The following is a 23,043-nucleotide window of genomic DNA, read 5'->3' on the forward strand; positions in this document are numbered from 1 at the left end:
CCTTGAGTTACACTGTCAGAATCCCTGAAGGAGGAGGAGGAGTGCCAGTAATCATTGACTCGAGTTCATCAGTTAACCAAAGACCTTATGATTTATTTAAAAGCCTTAATCTTTGCCTTGTACACCCACAGTTTTATTTGTTGTTCTTTATCACTCACCTGGCCCTTACTCAGAGTTCCTTCCTGAGTTTTTAGTGCCTAGTTTAGATAAAATATTAAATAGGCGCAACTATAAGAAAATAGCATCCTGAATGCTGCTTTAATTCATTGTTAGACTTCTCTTAAAATGAAAATGAGCAGACTCAGCATCTTAACCACACTCTCGGTTTTGTCCTGAGTTATCGAGCAGAAACTGAACATTACATAGTTTTTCCCGAAAACCTTTATTTTATCTGACCATGTCCTGATAACTTTTAAATTTACAATAATGGATTGCATTGAGAAATAAATGTCATTACAGCAGATATGTCTCCAATTGCTGAAACTAAATTTAAGGAAGTGATTTCTCTTTTGTTATTTTCTACCTAACTTTAGTCATGCAGACTCAGAGTCACGGTCTCTGTAGCTCGTCTGTAAAAGAAAGGAACAAATCAGAGAGCCCTTTACTGGCTCACAGTGAAATTCAAAATCCTATTGTCAACATATAAAGCTCTACATGGACAGGCCCCTAATTACATATCAGAGCTACTGAGACCTTATCACCACAACTGACTTCTCAGATCATCTGATTATGATCTAACTTTTCAATGCTCTTACTTTAAAACCAGAGATGATCAAACTTTTGAGGCTGTAGTGCCCAAATCTTTGGAACAGTCATCCTTAGCCTATCAGGTAAGCTCAACCTGGAATTTGCTCTATAGTCATCTTTATAGGTGAGCTTCCCCTTAATATTTCTCCCATTGTTTGGGTCATAGTTTTTAATCTGTTTACGTGGTTCGAAGAGTGTCTGTTGATGGGGGAAGATGGACTCAAACCTGAGGCGTTGCTCTCCTGTTGCACGTGGTCACCTGCTCACCCACTGAGCTAAAGTAACACCCAAACTGTGAAGCACTTTTTACTGTGTTTAAAAAACTTATTTAGCACTAAAAACTGGAGCTGCCCTTTAAGAACTCACCTAAAATTAAAAGCATTAAAAACAAAAAAAGCTTTAGGTAACTTCTTTACAAAGGAACTGTGAACCCCTCTAACCCCACTCTATTCATATATAGATATAATTAAACACGCTGTACTGGGTAATACAACAGGACCAATATTACTTTAACCAGTGCCCTGGTGGATTTTGGCCTGGAGGCCCTTTTTCATTTTGATTGCTAATTTTCGATTATAATTAAACCTGCATACAAGCTGTGACTTTTAGGCTCCCAGGGCACCTGCTCCATTAACCCTCTAAGTCAGGGGTGGTGCTTGAAATTCCTAACCAGAGTATGTGGTAATAGGCTCAACAGTGGGGAAATAACAAGATACAGGAGATTACCAGAAGATGGCACTGTGTGATACACTTGGAGAGATGACAGATCTCAGTACCATCAAAAACATTCAGAAATGTTCTCAAAACTTTTGTTTACAATCTTATATAACACATGTAGGGGTTTACAGAAGATTAGATTCTGTCACATTTTTTCATTTTTCACATCAATGTTTTGTTAAAAAGAGGAATATACGGTCCACCTGTTACATAACACTGGAGACGTGCAGCTCTTAAAGTTCTAATTCTCAGGAAATAGGTTATCATGTTTTTCTAGTTATTCTGAGTGGGTGTAAAATTCTCCAGAACCAGATTAGCGGCTGCAGACAGTGGCATAATGCAAGCCGTGACTTTATAAAAGGCATAAGAGGGGTGGCACTCTTAAGCTAAAATTGTGAACTTTAAGCCCTTTAGAGCACCGAATTCTGTGGAAACTATGAAGGACAGCAGGACAGAAGCAATGAAGGACGATTTACTTTCCTGACATCATACAGCACACCCTGACTGACAATGTGCTACGGCCAGTCTTTCCATTCCTGTGACAGCACCATATAAAGCAGCCCAATTTTCCCATGATCTCCCTGAGGGGTTCCCTCCACTCCATCTCACATCACCACCTCTCTCTTCTAACCACGCACACATATTATCTTTTCATTTGGCACTCCTCTACACTTTCACCTTTCTCCATTTATCAGTCTATCAGCATTACACTTCATTTTCCTCTCCTCTATTTTTGTATCTGTTTCCACAGCTGGTGTTCTGACAACAAGATGGAGGTGTGATCGTGTTAATTGGTGTCAAATCATTACCTGCTTGACTGGACATGACTTCACACGCACACACACTGACACACACACACGTAAAAGAGAGTGTTGAATTAGCTGTAGATCAGTGGCTGTAACCGTGTATAACATTTGCCATATGGTCAATTAAAAGGCTAATTATGAAACAATTGAATATATTTTAAAAGCAAGCATTGATGTTCATTACCCACTTAATCATTTTCCAGGTTATATAATATATTCCAGAAGGCATTGTCTTGAGGAAATGTTCAGAAGGTCACCATAGAGCTAACACACACATACACGCACATCCACTGATACAATCCATGTGTGCTGCACGTGTTGGCATTGTGGAAAGAAAGAAATGCACTGAGTACACATCACAAGAAACATCTGGATTATCTTATCAGAAGGAAATGCAGGAAGCATCTGTGCAACATCAAACAAAGTCAATTCAGTAAACTTACAGCTGATCGAAGGCGAACAGCAGCAGTTAGCCTGGAGTGAACAGCAGAAGAATCGCTGCTAATTTGCATGTGTAGTGAAAGACAGCGGTGCGATCTATCATAGCTAAAGCTAAAAATTAAGTGACAAATACACCAGTTCAGTTTTATTTATATAGTTCCAAATCACAACAACAGTTGCCTCAAGAGGCTTAATATTGAAAGGTAAAGACCCTACAATAAAACAAAGAAAACAAGACATTGTCATTGTACATGTACAACAAAATTGTAGGTGCTCCACATCAACTGTGCTGAATAAAGTATAAATAGTAGACAGCAGGAGTAAGTAGCAAACAGGAAAAATATATACAAAAAGGGGAAAAGCACACGTTAGACAGCAAAATAGTTGCAAAGTGCCTGAAAGTAGTGCAAAGAAAAGACTTGGTATGAGTTTAAAGTCCATGTGTGATTGGCTGAGTGATGAGGGTTACATGGTTCAGATTGGTGAGGTGGGTGGGCAGGGGTGGGGTGTTCATTAACAGTCGGAATGACCCAGGGGAAGAAGCTGTTTGTGAGTCTACAGGTGTGGAACCGGATTGACCTGAGGCACCAACCAGACGGCAGTGAGTCAAACAGGTGATGGGTGGGGTGTGAGGAGTCACCTATGCTGGCCCTGGTATTTCCGACTAAGGAGGATCTGGCGATGGCCTCCAGGGGTGGAAGAGGGCAGACAATTATTTGCAGTATTAATTATCCTCTGTGCAGCCTTTCTGTTCTCAGTTGTAGCTCTTGCGTACCAAACACCAAGGCAGGAGGAGAGCATGCTCTCCACTGAGGAGAGGTAGAAGGCCAGCGGCAGCTTCTGGTCCACTAGGACTGCGCTCTTCTGGACAGAGATCTCGGATGTTGTTCCTTGGATCGCCTAGCTTGGGAGTCACTGATCGGAGTGCTCTGATTACCACTGGGACCACTGTTACCTTCACACTCCACATCTTCTCGAGCTATTCTCTAAGCCCTTGGTACTTCTCCAACTTCTTGTGTTCCTTCTTCCTGATGTTGCTGGCAATTCGGTATCGCTACGTCTATCATTACGGCTGTCTTCCTCTGCTTGTCCACCCCTACTATATCCGGTTGGTTAGCCATTACAAGTTTGTCCGTCTGTATCTGGAAGTCCCACAGGATATTAGCTAGGTAATTCTCAACCACCCTTGGGGGCATCTCCCATTTTGACTTGCCATACTTGGCACAGATGTTTCTCTATACTATGCCGACCACTTGGTTATGGCGTTCCATGTATGCCCTGCCTCCTCTTGTTAGATTACAAGGGTCCTCCTCTTGCTCAGGTTTCTGCTGCCTGAGGTATTCACTGTCGGTCGTGGCCATCTTCCTGATGTATTAGTGAATGTTCGTTGTCTCATCCTGGACAGACAACATTGGTCCCCGGCCTCCTTCCTTCTGCATAGTGTACAGTCTCAAGGTGCTGGACTTGGAGTAAAACCCTCCATGCATGGTAAGGAGCTTGCTTGTCTTGATGTCAGTGGCTTCTATCTCCTCCTTTGGTCAGTTTATTATCCCAGCAGGGTACCTGATCACGGGCAGGGTGTAAGTGTTGATAGCCCGGATCTTGTTCTTACCGTTCAGCTGACTCCTCAGGACTTGCCTGACCCTCTGCAGGTACTTGGTGGTTGCAGCTTTCCTAGCTTATTTTTTTTTTTAGCCTCAATGCTATCTTCATCTTATCCTGTGACACACAACAGGAAAACACATCAGCAGTCGGGATTACTTTATTTGAATAATGAGTGGCAATAGTAGGAGGATTGTAGAATTAGAGTCTAATTAGAGTCTCTATTCCCTTCTGTCTCTCTGTGTCCCAGAGTTGTGGATTGAAGGAGGCTCCGCAGTGCGTTTCCACATCACAAAGCTAATAATGCAGAGCAAGAGAAAACAGCTCCAACTGCCAGAACACAGCAGAGAAGAGAAAGAAAAACAACTTCTGCCAGTAATGAGGGATTTATTACAGAGGGTGGCTTTGTGGTGTGTGTACATCTATACGAGTGTACCCTAATAGTCACCAGAAACAAACTCAAACAAACATTCAGATGGACTAACAGAGGAAACAAGACCCCATAATTGCAGGAAGGGGGTAAATGGATTCCTCTGGAGAGAGTAAAGTGAATTACATCCAAGTGCCACAGCTCCCTTCTAAACCACATGAACTCTATCTCTGTCCCTCCCTTTCCTTTTCTGTCCCCTCTGGGGTTTGTTTGTTTGTTTTTTTCCTTTATGTGGTTCTCAGTCTGGATGGCTGTTGGTAATTTACTTTATGCCTCCTTCACCACCTCCTTCTATGTCTTTTCCTCTTCCTCTCTGTTCCTCTCATCTCTGCAGCTTTCCTGGTGACAGCACATCAATATCAGTGACATTATCGCATTGGGTCTTGGTTGTTTCAGGAGGCAGAATAAAATGCTGGACAGCACCACACAGTGAGAGAGAGGTAGATAATGTGAAATGTCAAGTCAAGAGTAATTAGAGGATGTAATGTTGTAAATGGAAAATACAGTTTGAAAGGCGGAATTAGGAAGCACTGGCTAAGGTTCCTGAAGGAGAGCCATAGAAGTCCTGTTGGCTTACCTGGACTTAAGGATCAAGAATAGGAATGGCCCAGCAAGATCTGAGTGACCCTGCCTATTGACAAACCCAGGAACAAATTGGGTGTGGGCTGATGTAGGAACAAGTTGAATCAGTACTTATACTGGAGTATTTTTAACACTACTATATGTACTTCTACTTAAGCACAGAAAGTCTGTATTTTTGCAGCCTCTGTTAGGACCAGGCCTAAGAGAGGCTGCAAATGTTTTCACTTGTTGTCTCTGTAGTATGTTTTTCATCTTCTTCAGTACAGGAACTAGACCAGATATTCTGTAACACCGGTATCTTCTCCTGTTTCTTACTTGGGTTATAAATGTGCCTCATGATCACACACAGCTAGTTATTACAGATCCTCGGAAACTTGAAGAAGCCTTTTCCCTGGTGTAGTTTTATCCAACTCTCTCTTAATCTGGTCAGAAGTCACAGTCATGTACAGTGAGGTGAGGAATGGGAAGGACTGATCCAGAGTTCACTAAGGATGAGTGCAGCGCCATGTTTATATTTTACATACACTTTTCCATTTTGGGGGCCCCTGACAGGTAAGGTAAAAATGATCAATTTTGGGGTCCATTTCCAGGATTCAGCACTTGCCACTTTCACATACTGCAAATAGGTTATCCTTGATTACCACAGAAACTGTGTGACTGTCTCAGGAATCTACATTCTAATTTACACCCACTTGATCCTGAAACCTGTCACGTTTCTCAGCCAATTTACATCTCGTGTTAGCTCGGTCCCAAAGATCAGCTACAGTACACAGAGCAGAAACATTGTAATCTAAAAGTCAAAATATGCAATGTGGGTGTAGTCTAGAGAGATACCTAATGTGGCACATGTCACCAAGCACAGCCAATGATATCTCCAGAAAGAAGTTTGGGAAGATTGTTACTGTAACGTGAAAACTTTCTGTAGTCATGGAAACCCAAGGTTTGATAGTTACTGATGAATATGTTGTGTGTAGGGTACTCTTCATAACACCATTTGCTAGGTATGTTACAATAACAATGAAGTTTAAACTAAAAACAGTATCTCCTAAAGTTGTAGAAATGTTTAAACTTTCTCATCCATCAGATGGTAACTTTAAAGTCTATGACGTAGTAGTTCATCTTTAAATCTGAAATGTACAGCATAGTGAAGGTTTTGATGAGAAAGCTTATTTCAGTATTTCAGTAACATTCGTACTCACTGGCCAACAGTGAAAAAAGCCAAATAATCAGCTGAATGCCTCAGCTGGTACTGATCCATGTCAGGAGCCCTGCATCATTAGTCTGAAGACTTCAAAACAGCTGAGAGTGAAATGCACATGATTCACCTCCCTCCACTTGCAATGTGGTTAATGCATCCAGTCATGTTCTGCTTGAACTCATTGACCTGGAGTCTGATTCACTACAGGCGGAGTCAGTATCACTGCCAGATTTTCTTTATTCTCTGAAAGAGGAGAACTTTGTACACATAAGGAAACATGCTCAGAAGTTTCTCTTTGGATCTACCTTCACATGTGAACATTTTCAGTTTAACAAATACAGATACAGATACTGTCTCAGTGATAGTCAGCTGTCCTTAACACTGAACCTTACTTTAACGCACTTGCTCAAGACCAAAATAGACTCGATTTCTCTGACTCAACAAGAAAGTAAGAACTGAAAATCTGTAGATGAAGTAATTAAACTACAAGCAAAATAATAATAGATAGTAATAAGACTTTTGTATTTTGTATGTTTGAAGTTTTTTGTTCACAACAGTTTTTGGGAAAGCTGATTAAATAGTGATAAAATGTTAGCATTTTTACTCCACCCATTTCACTTTTTTAGTGCTATAATTCAATTTTGTAAGTAAAGATTTGCAAGTTGGTAGTGAGACCTGGTATGATTTATAGGTTGGAGAAAGTAAACACGATTAGAAATTAATATATTAGGAGGACAGCTCAGTTTGAATGGTTTGGAGACAAAGAGAGGCAAGGCTGAAATGGTTTGGGCATGTGCAGAGGAGGGATGGAGCTGAAAACGGAGCTGTTAGGCAGGAGGAAAAAGACCAGAGAGACGATTCATCGATATACTGAAGGAGGACATGGAGAGGATTGGTGTGAAATGGAAGCAGATTGTTGTGGTTGTGGTGAATCCCAAAGTTAGCAGCCAAAAGAATAAAAGATTACCTACAGTCACTCTAACATCTACTTTTACCAGTAGCAGTTTCCTGAAAGGATAAAATTCATACTGAGCAGAACTAAATCCAGTTTACTGGTTTGTCTCTTGACAGCAGTCCCATTTTCTAATTTGGCCCTTTGGGAAAATGATGTTTCAGTGTAAGATGGACTCTGTCTCTCTTTTGTTTCTCGTAGTCATTGCTACACACCAAGGCTACGTTTTGCATTTACGTGTGGACGAGGAAAACCGAGAAAACACAGTGTCAAAGGTGTGCGCCTTTTTTGACGTCACACTGTGCGCCACGTTATTGTTTCGGTGAAATGAATTTCTACAATGGGGGACTTAGACAAAATACTGTTAATTGTACTCTCTGCAGTGTTTAAATGCTTACACTTACACACACAGTTACTGTTCCTCCACACATAGGACTCGGTTCTGCTTCTATGCGCCATCTTTGTTTACTATTTCCCACGAGGCTTCTAGACTTTTGATTGGCCAACATTTCTACACGGTTAGGAATATATCACCACCTGTTGCTTTGGCATGTTCCTAGCAGCGTTTTCCTTCATTTTTGCGTTTACGTGTGGACGGGATCATTTTTTAAAACGAAAACGGAAAGTCTCCGTTTTCAAAAATATCCGTGTACGTGTGGACGTAGCCCAAGAGTGCCGAAAGCATGCAAAAACAACATCAAGCTTTCTGTAAAACACGACGATAACCTACTTTTAACCTGGCTGGACTGTTGGGTTTGATGTTTATGTCATAATTGCAAATACTTGTGTGATCAATGAACCATCAAAAGGAAGGAATGTAATGAAAGTTTTAGAGACTCTGCTACTTTCCTGTATCAAGCTGACCTTACAGAATAAAAGGCTCTGCATCATATTAATCTGTTTCCATGTAACTGCCAGCTGTACCACATGTTGATATATGAGTTCTTGTTTGTACACAATGTTCTGACTGTGTTCTGTGACCCTGGCAGATAGAACACTTGTCTCTATAAATATTCTAGGTTTACAATCCCTCTGTCCCAAAACAATGACAAAATTTAAAAGAAAAAAACAAACTGTCAAATGACTGCGTAGCAGGCAGTTAGACCAAAAATGCGGGATTTGGAAATGAGGGGTAAACAAACTAAAAAGCAGCCTTATTGCTGAGCTTTTACAAAAGCACAAAATGACAGCAGAACAGAAAGAAGGAAACCAAAACTATACCTCAGGGAGGAACACAGCTATAAGTGAGAGAAAACACAGAGCTGATGGAGGCTAAGACAACTGATCCTTACAGGATGATGAGGGAACAGGCAACAGGTGGGAATTCCCACCTGTTGCCTGTTCCCTCATCACAGCTGAAACTAACTACAGATGGTGAGAGAAGAAGTAGTACTAGACAAAGCACAAGAGATTTAAAGACCACCAAAGTAAAACAGGAAGTCACAAAAGACACACTCACAACATGTAGACCTGACAGAGACAAAAGACAAAAACAGAGACGAGACTGAGGGAACACTAATGGCATGAAATCACATGAGATACTGCAGATAGTCGAGCTGACCATGACTGCCTGAGGACTGGCTTTGCACTACCCAGGCGAACATGGGATACATGAAAGAGAACATCTACAGAAACAGTAACTGAGAATTCAAATAAAAATCCAAGAATTAGTATTCAAAAACAAAGAGAAACTGTAAGAGGCGTTTGAGAAGAATAACAACAGCAGCAGCAACAACAACTAAGACCATAACAAGTACCAGTCTAATGGGTCAACATTAACATTAACTTATTGATCTGCTTATTTCTTACAGAATGACCCTGCAGTTCATTCCATAATTAATGTAGTAATTGCTTATTCTAATTAATTTCTTTGCAAACTTCTTGCTCTACTTTCTAAATATCTAGTTTTCGCACTCATTTAAATGTAATTAAAAGCTTGAGTGACATTTCTTTTTTTTTTTAAGAAAACAGGTACAGAACATTACCTCACTATTGTTTAGGTTTATAATGGGTGGGAATACAGGCCCCTGCCTTTCATTTGTATGCAGGGACCTTGCCGCTGCTGTAGGTCAGCTGGAAGTGGGGCAAAGAAACACAGAAATTAGGTGACAAGATGACTGCACTGAATAAAAGCTGTGAGCAGGTAATTATTTCTAAGAAAAGCATGAAAATGTTCACAGGATAGTAGAACCTTAATAGAATAAAAGAGCTGGTGAAAAATGAAAGGGTGGCAGTGGTTAGACAGGTAGTCATCTAATTAACTTTCAGTATGGCTCCATTTCTATCACAACACAGCCACGACTTACAAAGGAGAAAAACAGAACAGAAAAGTAAAAGATGAGAGGATACAAAAAAAGAAAACACAGCAGAAATCTTCTTTTTTATTTTTTAAGGGTCTAAGAATTGTTTTGTGTTCTGCTTTTCAAAAGAATCTCTTTATGAATATGATGCGGTACACCATGTGCTAAGAGCAATGTGCACACTCTTTCTCTGCAGCTAAGCATGTGGTCTCTTCAAAAACAACATTATTCCAGTACTAATATACATAGGCTCCTTTTACCGTCATATTTTCTGCTAACATTGAAATGTATGATTTGTAAATCCAGTGGGTAGAATGGAAAGAAATCAGCTCTTTTTTTTATTCAATCAATATTTATTGAATTCCCTCATTAGCAGGTGTAATGTCACCACATACATGGTATTAAGGTTTTAGTCTGCAGTATATCTTCTTCTAGTCTACCTACCTCTGCAGATTATCTCCTGTTCCTTCTGTTGTTTGCTAGAAGCAGAAGCCATGCAAGCCTTAGTCCAGGGCCTCCTAGTGTGCCATGGGCAGTTTGTCTGTGAAGGTTCTCAGTCATCCAGGTCATCATAGTCTAAGGAGCTGAAAGCAACTTAAAGAAGTCCAGACACTTTTCTTTCCAAGCTCCTTAGACCATCGGCAGTTTGGTTACACAGTAGCAACAGTTTACAATTACAGCATGCATTTCACATTTACTCAGCATCTGTCCAATTATATTCATCTATGTCTCCTAGGCTGAGCTCTGCAGCTTACAATAGACTCACATTTGTATAGAACTTTTCTATTTGCACTGTACTCAAAGTACTTTATACTGCATGTTATATTTAATCATAGTTTTACTTTATTCTTTACACTGGAAGTACTTTATATACCTCACTTGATCACAAAATAACTCAACACGCACATGGCATGCACATGGACTATGGGAGGAAGCTGGGATAACTGGAGGGAACTGATGCAGGCACAAGGAGAAAATGTAAACTTCACATATATGTTGAAAGTGAGCATGATGTGCTACAGTTTATTATATATGAACTCATGTGTTGATATACGTATTCATGAAGGGAATACTCATGCTCCAAACTTCTGCTTATAGGTGCACATCATTTATAAACAGAGCGATGACCATGTCCCATGATGCATTGAGTATTTCTTCTTCAGTCACCTTTCTCACTCTCTACGTGTTAATAGACCTCTCCGCATTGAATCATCCTTGTTATTAATCTCTGGCTTTCCTGTCTTCCTCTCTCTCCTCAACCAGTCTTGGCAGATGGCCTCTCCTCCCTAAGTCTGGTTCTGCTGGAGGTTTCTTCCTGTTAAAAGGGAGTTTTTCCTTCCCACTGTCGCCAAAGTGCTTGCTCATAGGGGGTCACATGATTGTTTTTCTCTGTATGTATTATTGTAGGCTCTACCTTACAATATAAAGCGCCTTGTGGCGACTGATGTTGTGATTTGGCGCTGTACAAATAAAACTGAATTGGATTGAATTGACTCACTTTTTAAAATATTCTATTAAGTGAATAATCTATTAACACTAATGTTAGATTTCACATTTAAATAATAAATAAAAAAAAATTTGAATTATTAACTGTGCTTAGATTTGTTTGGCTGATTAGACTGACAGCTGTACAATTTTTAAATCGACAGTGGGTTACCTAATATGTTATAATTTCAAAGGTGTTCCTTGTAGTTACAAAGCTCAGTGGACCATTTTATTATCTTTCATGATATTTGGTTTTATGGTCTGCAATGCTTCACTTCTTCACTGTTGCAGTTCTCATTAGTCTCATTTACAGCTGCTATTTATGTTCCTTTTGGGAATATCATTTAGAAAACCAACCATCCTCTGAAGACTGATGAATCTCATGAGCACAGAAACATACCCCTAATTTTCAGTGATGATTTTCAAAAGATGACATGGAAACTATAAAGAGTACAGTTCCACCATCATAAATGCTAAGAAAGTCATCACTAACGACCTGGACAGCAGATACAAAGATGTTCAGGACTATCTGCACAGATTTAGTGTCCTGGATACAAGATACAAGTCTCTGCCATACCGTCTATTTTTTTTAAACTAAACAGAATACTTCTGCAACATTTACCTTTTCATTCTATGCAACAGAGAACAACTGTATTATCTCATCTGCCATAAACTTATTTTTGTTATAATAATAATAATAACAATAATAATAATAAATTAATTAATTAATTGAAAAACATAATAATTTCAAAATTACTATTTGTCTTTATTCCACAGCATAATCCCAGTGAAGCCTAGGTGGCCAGTTCATTCTCAGCTGTAGAGGCAGATCTGTTCCTTCTCAAAGCAGATCTGTCAAGGCAGAGTCATGTGGAGAGCTCCATGCAACAGAGACTAGAGCCCCAAAGCCTTTTTCCACCGTCACTCAGGAGGAAGTTATAGGCTGCGTTTCTGTCGTTGTTGAATTTGAGAATCTTATAATTTATGAGAATGCATCAATTTGCTGCAAGATCTAATAAAACACATTATTATTATTGTATATATAATATTTATGAGTACACTATTCTCTCAGAGAAAGAAAACTGAAAAAAAAAAGTTTATTTTAAAGAAAGGAAAGTATAGTGCTGCTTGATCTTATTGTTTACCTTATACTGATGGCCTGAAAATAGCAATAAAGGTCTTTTGTTTGCACTAATCACAACATTGAGAGCCATTTCCTTTTGATAACTATATCAAGTTCAAGTTCAAAGTTTATTGAAATATCAGTCAGTTCAGTCTTTCTGTGCTGAACTTGCACAAAACATCTCAAAGACAGCAGTCACAGTGTAGTTTAGCATCAAGGAAACATATTCTTTCGTTAGGATTGGAGGGTGAATAATTGATCATTCACTGTCAAAGTGAATTTAAGGCAAACAGTTTTAAAACATTCTAAAATTAGTAATATCTCCACGTTTACTGCGCAAAGGTCTCACCTAGCTTTGACCTAACCCTGTCAGAATGATGCGCTTTACACCAAAGTGCCTCATTCGTTCAGGTTTTGTGTGACTACATGACACATCCTTGAGAGTAATGGCATGTTCTTGATATTTTAAAAACTGTGAATGATGGATTATCAATTCATAGCATAAAATACAAAATATTTTAAAAAAAAGTACACTGGACCAAACCAAAAACCAAACCAGTACAAACCAAACCGTTGACGGTGTGTCGTGGCGGGGAGTGCCGATGTATTTTAAACGGACGCAAGAGCAGACACTACAGGAGATGGAGCTGGTTTGCAAAACAAAAGCGAGGTTTATTAGGGATGAATAAAGACAACAAGAACGCTAAGGAGAAAAACAGAAAACGACAACTAAACTTAGTACAGGCAATGAACAAGTATGAAACTGAAAAACTGTGAACACTATGACGATTACAGAGTGAAATAACAGATGACCTGAGAATGAGTGAACGGAAACACAGACTAAATACACACTTGGGGTAATCAGTGGAAGTGGAAACACATAAGGAAACAGCTGACACAAAAGAACCTGAACTATGGTACAGGTGAAGTGAACCTAAACACAATGATAAAGACACAAGACTCTTTCAAAATAAAACAGGAAACACTGAGAACATGCAATATTTAAAGAATAAAACTAAAATACACAAAACACTGAGTTGCAGACCCAGTACTGTAACACGTTGTGACTCTTTCCACTCCTATGCATAGGGACATTTAGCAGCTCTAGCTCAAATTTTGGATTAATTTTCTAATTTTCATTACATGAACCGTTAACTGTGACCTTCTGAATAATTCATTTAATATAGTTCTTGATTCATTCCTCATCCCCTTGCTAGTTTTTGGACTTAAACATTTTCAGGAAAGCATGAAAATTATAGTCAACATGGGCTGTGTAGCAAACAGGAGTTGGGACCCAGATGTAGGAATCAGAAATGAAGAATATAAATCTCAACAGCTGCTTTATTGCCAGACTCGTCAGGAACAAATGATCTGCAATTCCCCTGTAAACACAGAAGGAAGGACACGGTCATGATGGAGAACATAAGAAAGGACAAGGGATCATTGAGAAAATATATAAATGCAAAGGTTAATGAGGGAACAGGCAACAAGTGTGAGGACAGCTGAATATAATTATGAGACAGGGAAGTAGGGCCACATGCAAAGGACATGTGACAAGAGGCTATCAAGATAAAACAGGAAATAACTGATATATGGATATACATACTTGACACAGAGACAGAAGATGAAGAATGGGAACACAAAAGGGGATAAATAAACTAAAGTCACAGAAAACACGACCATCATAAGCCCCAGGAATGTAAAAATAACACCAGAAGACTAATAAATAAAGAATTTGAAACCAAAACAGAAAATTATCATAATAAATACGAAACTAGAAAACACATCTCCTTCAAAACCCTGCATCAGTGACACATGGACCATTACACTTAGTGTCTTACAGTGTTATGACTTGGAGACAGAAATGATATGTATTTCACTAGTGCATGCAAGTCAGAGCATGGAGCTGCTTCTGGGCAAGAGAAGGAGGAGTAATTTTTTTTCTACTAACAGCTGTGAATAAGTGAAGTACTGAAGATAGCTTGAATATAAGGCTGGGACAGAAGTGGCTAGAAGGGAAAAAGGAACAAACAAATGAACAGAAGCCAGACAAAATATCTGTCTTTTGCTCACGTTCAATTCCAGAAAAAAGGAAATGGACACAGAAAGGTGACATGTACTCAGCTACATCATGCTCATAACCCAGTACATCTTCTCACCTGCCATGATTTATGTGTACTGCAGATTTTACCATCCTGGCAATCATGTCATCGGCTGGTAGAAGGTCAGACCCACAAATGTAGTTCTACAATGTCCTTCTCTTTTTTTTACCCTCTGTTCACCATTTCTTGTTTACTTGCATTTGTAACAGTTTTTCTCTTTGGGCTAATGCACCCAAATGGAGAAAAAATGATTGTGGTTATTAAATGAATAAATCACAAGTAATGCCTTGGATTTTTCCACATGCTTGAGTCCTTTTTTAGGTGTGTGTGTGTGTGTGTGTCTGTGTGAGTCTGTGTGAGTGAGTCAATAAACAACTTCATAGAGGATGCCTTTAGCTCTTCATGTCAAAAGATGAAATAAAGATGAAATAAAGGCTTCTCTGTGTTGATGTGAGCGTTGTGTTTTCTTGCTCGGGGGGTTATCTGTTGTTGACAATTTTTAAAGGTAGAATGCTCTTAAACATTTTAACAACATTAAATAGCAGAAAGGCAGTCGAGGAAAAGCAACAGATACTGATGTAAATGCCAGGTTTTGGTGTCAGTTGCTCAGATTCAAAGAGTAACAGCTTGTTTAATGTCTCAGTGGAGTCAAATCCATCATAGAAGAAAGAAAAACTATTTTTTCCACCAGCAGCCTCGTTACTCAGAGCGCAATGCAGCTCTCAGACATACTGTGGTTTGAAAAATAGGCAAGGTTGTACCATAAACTGTTTATAAAAGATGGCCATAACTTCTTTGAGTTCGGAATTTTGGGCATTTTTATTCTTTGACAAAAAAAAGTGACAATATTTGCAGGGGTTGAGTGCCATAGCTGACATGCTTTGCAATAATCATCCATAAATTGTATCCGGACAGATCTAGACAACTGCCACATACAGAAGTGCAAACATGAAAATTAACTTGAAGAATTGCAGTAACTAACTCTATCAGGTGAGCATAATTCAGCACCAAAATATGTCAGAAAGGTCCAGTTCAGTGACTCAAATTCCTTAATGTGTGTTCCTGACACCCAAACCTGCCAAGCTCCAAACAATGGAGTAACTTAACATTTCCCTTGTGTGGCAACTATAAAAAGTACTACAGTCTGTCTCCTGCATCTCAAACATATTCAGGGTTTTGAAATTTTGAGCATGTGGTTTTCAGCCATTACTCCAGATGAAATGCACTGTGAAGCTTTAGCATGAACCCATAACACCCACATGATATGGAGTAGAATATTGGAGGCGTGCTATTGTTGGCTGTTCAGCTGATGAAATGTGCTTCCAAAGTCTTCCAGGAGATGGAAATGTATATCCAGAATGGCTGAGTTTCTTTGGAGACGATCTTCCCATTCTTATTAGCAAGTCTGACAAGCATGAATTCTGATAATATCCTGAATAGCTTGAACTGGGGAGGTACACTTTAAATCAGATTAGATATTGTGAGTAATGTAAATTCTGTGTAAATAGTAGACCCCAGCTGATATATTGGCCAGCTGATCTTATCAGCTTATATTAGCTATTTATCTGTTATTGATATGGCTGAGTAATTTTCATTTATCTGTTGATAAAAACCCTTCAACCATTTCATGAGTGTTGATGTTGCATAGTTAGTCCACTAACTAACACAAAGGCACCGACTAATCCTGTCTTGTTCCGTGGGAGTGTCTGGGGATTTTTCAGGGTGTGCAAGAGGTGTCCAGACCTCTGGTGGTAACTTGACTTCCTAGTGGTCAGTTCCATGGTCCTTCTGTCCTGTATCTAATGCTGCTCTCTGTCCTCAGTTCCTACCAGATTTGCCTACTGCCATGTTCATGCTTCAGTGTTGGTCTGAACTGCTTCAGCTACTACAGTCAGATCTCAGACTAAGGACTTCCATAGTCACCTTGTTCACCCGGCTGCCCTCCTGCCTGTCGTCACTCCTCTGGGACTAGATATCCTCCTTCACCTTGCTCACCGCACTGGACACTTTTATGGACACCTCCCCCAGTCTGCAGGTAAGCACACCCCAAGGCCATACACACTCACCTCTTGGCTCTCCCTATGCTCCCTGTGTTTAAGCATTTCTCTGCCCTCAACCTTCCTCAGCTCTAGTTCCCCAGTTTCAGTTTCTAGCCATGTTCTTGTTTAAAGTCACATTTTGTTAAAAAAACAAAACAAAAAAACCCAAAAAACTTGCAAATCATTCAACTTGGGTATTGAGTCTGCTCTTGGGTCCCATTTTTGTATTTCCATCAGTATATGACAAATCTGTGCAGAGTCAGGCAGGGTGTAAATCAGTAATCCACAACTTCTTACAATAAAACATTTTTTTTTTAACATGCATCGTTCAGTTCAATATAATTGTATTTATATAGTGCAAATCAAAACAACAGCTCTTTCTGTATTGTAAGGTAAAGACCCTACAATAATACAGAGAGAACCCCAAAAATTAAACGACCCCCTATGAGCAAGCACTTGGAAACAGTGGGAAGGAAAAACTCCTTTTTAACAGCAAGAAACCTCTGGCAGAACCAGGCTCAGGGAGGAGCACCATCTGATGTGACAGTTAGGGCTGAGGGGAGGGAGACAGGAGAGCCAGTGATAATAAGTTACTGTCATAAATGATTTCACATCAACTCAATATTGATCAATATATTGGATTTTTTAAGATCACCACTATCCATGTTCAAAATCTGCTTGGGCTAGGCTAAATAGCTTTTCAGACAGCTAAATGAAGGGCTGGTGGGCTTCATTTAGCTGGGTTCAGTAATTGATTTATTTAAAATAGACCCAGTATTTAAATTTACATTTACACATTTTACCTTTAAAAACTATTTACTTTACCTTGTTTGGTATCATCCTTTTCAGCACAACCTCACGTGTCTGAATTTACAGTTATGTTTTCATTTTGACATACTGTATTAACACAATTGATCTACAATCAGACAAAAAACATAAAATCAGAGTAGAAAAAGTTATATTTTTTACTGTAACAACCACAAACATGTTTAATGAATCATATTTCATAACTTTGAATGCAAATATAAATTGTCAATTTTAAAATCCTATGCACAAGTTTTACAAACAACAAAGTTATTTGCATCCATTAACCTTTTACCAATAACCATTTTAAACTATTTACATAACAATCAGCTGTTCTGCATTCAATAAGATGCAACACAAATTATTTGTGCCACTCAAAAAAAAAAAATTCTGTCCACTATAAAGGAGAACATCACAGCCTGATACCTGCAGGTCTGACAGCAGCAGGTGTATCACTCCTTTTTCTACCTGGAGACAGCAGTCACCTCATTGTTCTGACCAATGACTGTAGAAAACATGGACGACGCGACAGCTCCCCAAAAATGAAGCCAAAACGTCTCTATCGTCCCCTGGTGTGTCTGGCTGCAGTATAGGTCATAAACCCCGCCTCAGACTAAAATAAATTTATTCTCCTCAGATAATTTTTTTCCAAAGATTCTTTCTTTTGTTTTCAATAGTTCTCATCACGCTGATTGATGTCCAAGGGGTCTCCTTTCTTATAAGTTTGATTCTAATTCCTACAGCGGCGATGTTAAATTGGGGTGAAACGTCATCATAACAGCTTTGACTCATGCGATTGTTTCGCCTCCTTAGCTCCAGGTGTTGTGCTAGACCAGGGGTGGGCAATCTCAGTCCACAAGGGCCGGTGTCCCTGCAGGTTTTAGATGTGTCCTCAAACCAACACAGCTGATTTAAATGGCTAAATTAACTCCTCAACATGTCCTGAAGTTCTCCAGAGGCCTGGTAACGAACTAATCATGTGATTCAGGTGTGTTGACCCAAGGTGAGATCTAAAACCTGCAGGGACACTGGCCCTCATGGACTGAGATTGCCCACCCCTGTGCTAGACAGTGATCGTGATTACCGCCCGCGGGAGCGTGCACAGCTGCTTAAAGCTGTAGCGCCCAGATTACTTACACCTACTTCCGTGCAACTGATATAAGATGCGGTGAGCTGAACACAGCTTCAACCGTCTGTTTGTTGAAAAATAGTAACGTACCACGTTTTCTTGTTAGTAACTGTAATGGCGTTGTAACGATAGGAATAGTAATTAGTTAGATAGTAACGCTGTTAGTAACGCCGTTATTCCCATCACTGCTCATAATAGAGATGTGAATAAATATGAGAATTGCTAAAAATAAACAAACACTTTTCAATTCTTTACTTCTTTTTATGACCATTACAAGCTGAGTTCCAGGTTCTGGGAAGACCAGTCCATGACTAATGATGTTCCTGTGTGTATTTCTCTATCCAGGTATGCTTATATTGCATTGACAAGTGTGTTTGGGATCACTGACATGATGGTATTGCATGGTAGATGAAAATCTGACTGTACTTTTGTGTTTTCACAAGTCTATCAGTTTTCAAAAATCCCCAATGGCACTAGTTGGGGATTTAACCCCAAACCATGAGAAAGTCTCTACCATATTTTACGAACGCTCACTGTTTTAGCTCTCTCCTTACAGCCTCCATACATCTTGATGAGAAGCTCGAGCTTTTCTACGCTCGCTTTCCTTAAGAATGGTATCTTAATGGCCACACTTTCATTGAGCCCTTTCACTTCTGGTGAAGCTTTTTGGTAGCCAAATATGAAGAAATGAGGGTCTGGACTCTGGAGAATCCGAATTTTACATAGTACAGTACATAATTTGGCATTAATTAAATAGGTTCCAAGTTCAAAGTAATGTGGGCAGGCTAAATTAATGTTTTAGCCTGCCCACAGGTGCTGAAGACCTGCAATTTTTTTTTGCAACCCAGCTAGACTGGACATCTTGACATAAATGTCAGTTTGGTGCAGCAGTATAAATTACTGAAGGCGGAAATATCTTCTTTTGATTATCTTGGTCCTCATTGGACTAGATTTGGATGACTATTACTGTTATTAGTGCTAAATAGCACACTTTAATTTAAAAGATTCCTGGAAAGTAGCTGTAAAACCAAGCTTCACTTTCCTTTTTTTGACTCTCTGTAGAAATAGTCACTGTATGGCAGTATGAAAGAAACTGCTCTGTTTTTGCAGAAGCAGCAGCAGCAGCAGAAAAAGGCGAAGTAGAAGAAGAAGTAGAAGAATTAAAGAAGGAGAAAAAGCAAATGAAGTAGAAGAAGAAACCACTTCATCCGAATACTTTTAGTGCAGCTTTTCATTTTCTGATCTGCAACTTTTCAACCTCATGCATGAAATTAAACAAAAATTTTTTTATTTTTTTTTTATTGTAAAGAATTTTCAGTTTAATGGGGAAACAATCAAATTAGGTCCTGACAGCATTAGTAATGTGTAAGAACATGTGTGTCATGTTTTTGTACAGTGCAGCAAGCCATTCTTCTCCCAAATGATTTTGTAGCACATCATACATAATTTGTTGTTGAAACAGTCCTAAAATGTTCTTTGTATTATAAAGCATGTATTGCCAAAGTCAAATCTAAATAATTGACAGAGTTAACATGGCTCTTGGTGATGAGTTTCAGCCTCCACCTGCAGTGACTGTGCATATCAGATACCACCTGGAGTATTGTGGAAGAGAGGGGAAATGAAGACCATTAACAAAGCAGAGCTAGACATGACTATGAGCAAGGATGCAATTATATCAGTAGCCTGCTGTCATGTTTCTGTAAGAACCTGCTCTCTGCATAGTCCAGGTTATAATTGTGGTTGTCAGGGACGATGATGGATGACGGCAGATAGTCTCCAGTGCTGGGATGCAGGTAATAACTTGCATTAGCGTTACTTCATTCAGCAAGGTAATACAAACAGTCATGCTGGCACATATTGAGGAACTTGCCCATTTTACTTTATGACAAGTAGTTTGATATATTTCATTATCTTTTCTGCATATGAGTGATTTTATAACTCCCACTTTTATTTAACTTTGAAAATAACACAAGCATAAAGATGGAAGTGGTTTTTAATAAAGCTCAAGGACTTAAAAATGTCTGAAAAAAATAATATACTCAACAATGCAGTACTCATACTGTGAGTAACCATCAAACAGTATGTCAAGTATGTCAAATATGATGGAAGGCAACTATCAACTCTTTAGGCTGGACTTGAGGGTTTGTTTTCCATGTTAACCATTTTGCCAGATAAGCACAGCATTAGTTCAGATGGGCTACAAACTCAGTCTCAGTTCATCCAAGGACATCAGCTGAATTTAGTTCCAAGCTTACCTCACCTAATGGCTCATCCGATACATTTCTATACATTCAACTGGCAAATGTCAGGTAGAGTGTTTAGCTGCTTTACGCTGCGTAAAGTTGCTACAAATCTGCAAGCTGCTTTGCAGCCCACCTCGACTCCAGTTCTACCTATTGTGTAGTTTCTGACTTAAATAAAACTCAAGTCTAGGCTCTTGCTGCTGCCTTTCCTACCGCTGCCTTTTCATATATGCATACAGATGATGATGGGCAGAGACATGTTCTCTGTTGTGGACGTCTCAGAACAGATTATCGACGGCAATGAGTTTCCCCTTACCCATAATGCCCCTGAAAATGGCACTGTTTCTGTTCAAAGAATGATGATTTGTGAAATGTTCATAAAGCCATTAAAGCCCGCCAATAGTCGCTGAAACATTTCATCCTGCTCAGCTAGCACCGTGGCTAAAAATTCAAGTTTTGTCCTTCGAAGTGCATTAGAAACTATTAGCGCCAATATAATATATTTCCAAAATGAAATGACTATATATAGACTTGAACAACATCAAAGCCTAAAGATCATGTAATGGCTAATAGCATAACACCAATAACATACTTTAAAGGTAAAGTGTATAAAATATCACCACTAGACTGCAAATTGGAGTCAACTGAGTTCTGTGTTCTTACACATCCCAATTCAAGTTCATAACCCTGGCTACGGTGGCCACTGTAGGACAAACAGCTCTGGCTGCCATTCATCTGTAGTGAGTGTAGGCTGTCAACATACTGTTTACCTCAGCTGTCAAACCAGGTGCTTGTGTCTATTTACTCTGAAAAGAGGCTGTAAAACTTTGTGAAAGGAGTCCAATACAAGTTGATGAGTCAGTAAAGCTCACTTCTTTCCGATGACAAATACTGAGGTTAGTTGTTGAGAAAATCCCAAACTTTTCTGTTGGTACAGGTTGCTATTTTTGCTACTGGTAGCCTCTGTTAGAGGCTGTTAGCGGGAATCAGTGAAACGTAGTTAAAAGTTGACACTCTCAAAGAATTTGAGAGTGTCAAACTGTTTATCAGAGAGCTTTTATGAGCAAGAGTCCACATCGATTTATTTTTAGTGGATTCATTCAAAGTTTCTGAGAATGCATGAATTGGAGGAAGATGTAATTACACACTAATCAATGGATACTTATGAGTAAAATATTCATTTTCTAAAAATTAAATAGCCCCCCAAAAAGCTGACGTTTAACAGAGATTAGGTGGTGGTGGACTCAAATACAGACAATGTCCCTCACAAAAAAGTGAGGTAATGATGTATGCAACTAGCAGAGGAAGCAGCTGGTGAGTTGTAAGGTAGGGTAATCTAGCATTAGGTTTCTCCAGGTGAAATGGTGGAGGGTGGGCAAGGACGTGTGACTCCATAGACCTAATCCCAAGCTCTGCATTCTAATAACTAGCAGGAAAACGCAGGTAATCAGGGACATGAAACAAGGAGACAAGTATAAGGTAAATAGAGGGAAGAAGAGACAGTCAGTCTTACTAGCTGACCTGAAGGACCTGGAAGGGCATTTTACCACCATCAGTTAATGTGTAATTGAATCTGGCAATCAGATTAATGCATATTACAATTGAGAAATGTTTTATTTGCTGTCACCTAGGATTGCTTGCTGAAACTTAAGCATGTAGCTAGCTACAGCTCAACAAAAATCATCAAACACAAGCTGTTTCTGCACATTTTTCCACAAAATGTAATTGTGAGCTAAATGTACACTTGGTGCATTTCCCAGGGAGAGAAAAACGTCTCAAAATAATGAGAGCTTGCAGGTGAAAATGCTCAGCTTAGGCCAGTATAACCAGACTTGAAATGAATGGGTGACATCAGTGTCTTTTGCCAGCATCACGTCAAAAGGTTTCCCCATTGCTTTTTCTCATCAATGCAATTTAACAGCTATGATATCAGTTATGTTTCAGTCTTATCAAGGAAGCTTTGAGTGTTCAGAGCATCCATTCTTTTTTGTCAGCACAGCCTTATCTCAGTGGGCTCACGCTCACACAGGAACTAAGCACTATTAGTAATGGTGGCTGGTATGAGCTCTTGGTCTCTGTAGTAGTGTTTCAGCAGTTTCAAATGAAAAGGGACCTGGCAAGCAGCTGAGGCCTCCATAATAACCACAATAATTATTTGAATTGTTCAGTGACTGCGGCAAAGTGTTCATACTTTACATAATAATAGAGAGCCAGGCGTTAATGGCTGCAGGCAGTGGAATTTTGAAAAACGGTCATAACCACATCCCAGCGGAGCAATTGTGAATAATTTATAGTATTTGTTATTCTGGGAATTCAGAGATTTAGTGCTATTAAGCAAAGGAA

This window comes from Perissodus microlepis, chromosome 7, assembly GCF_051167445.1.
Source record: "Perissodus microlepis isolate ML-2025 ecotype Zambia chromosome 7, ASM5116744v1, whole genome shotgun sequence".
Lineage (NCBI taxonomy): Eukaryota > Metazoa > Chordata > Actinopteri > Cichliformes > Cichlidae > Perissodus > Perissodus microlepis.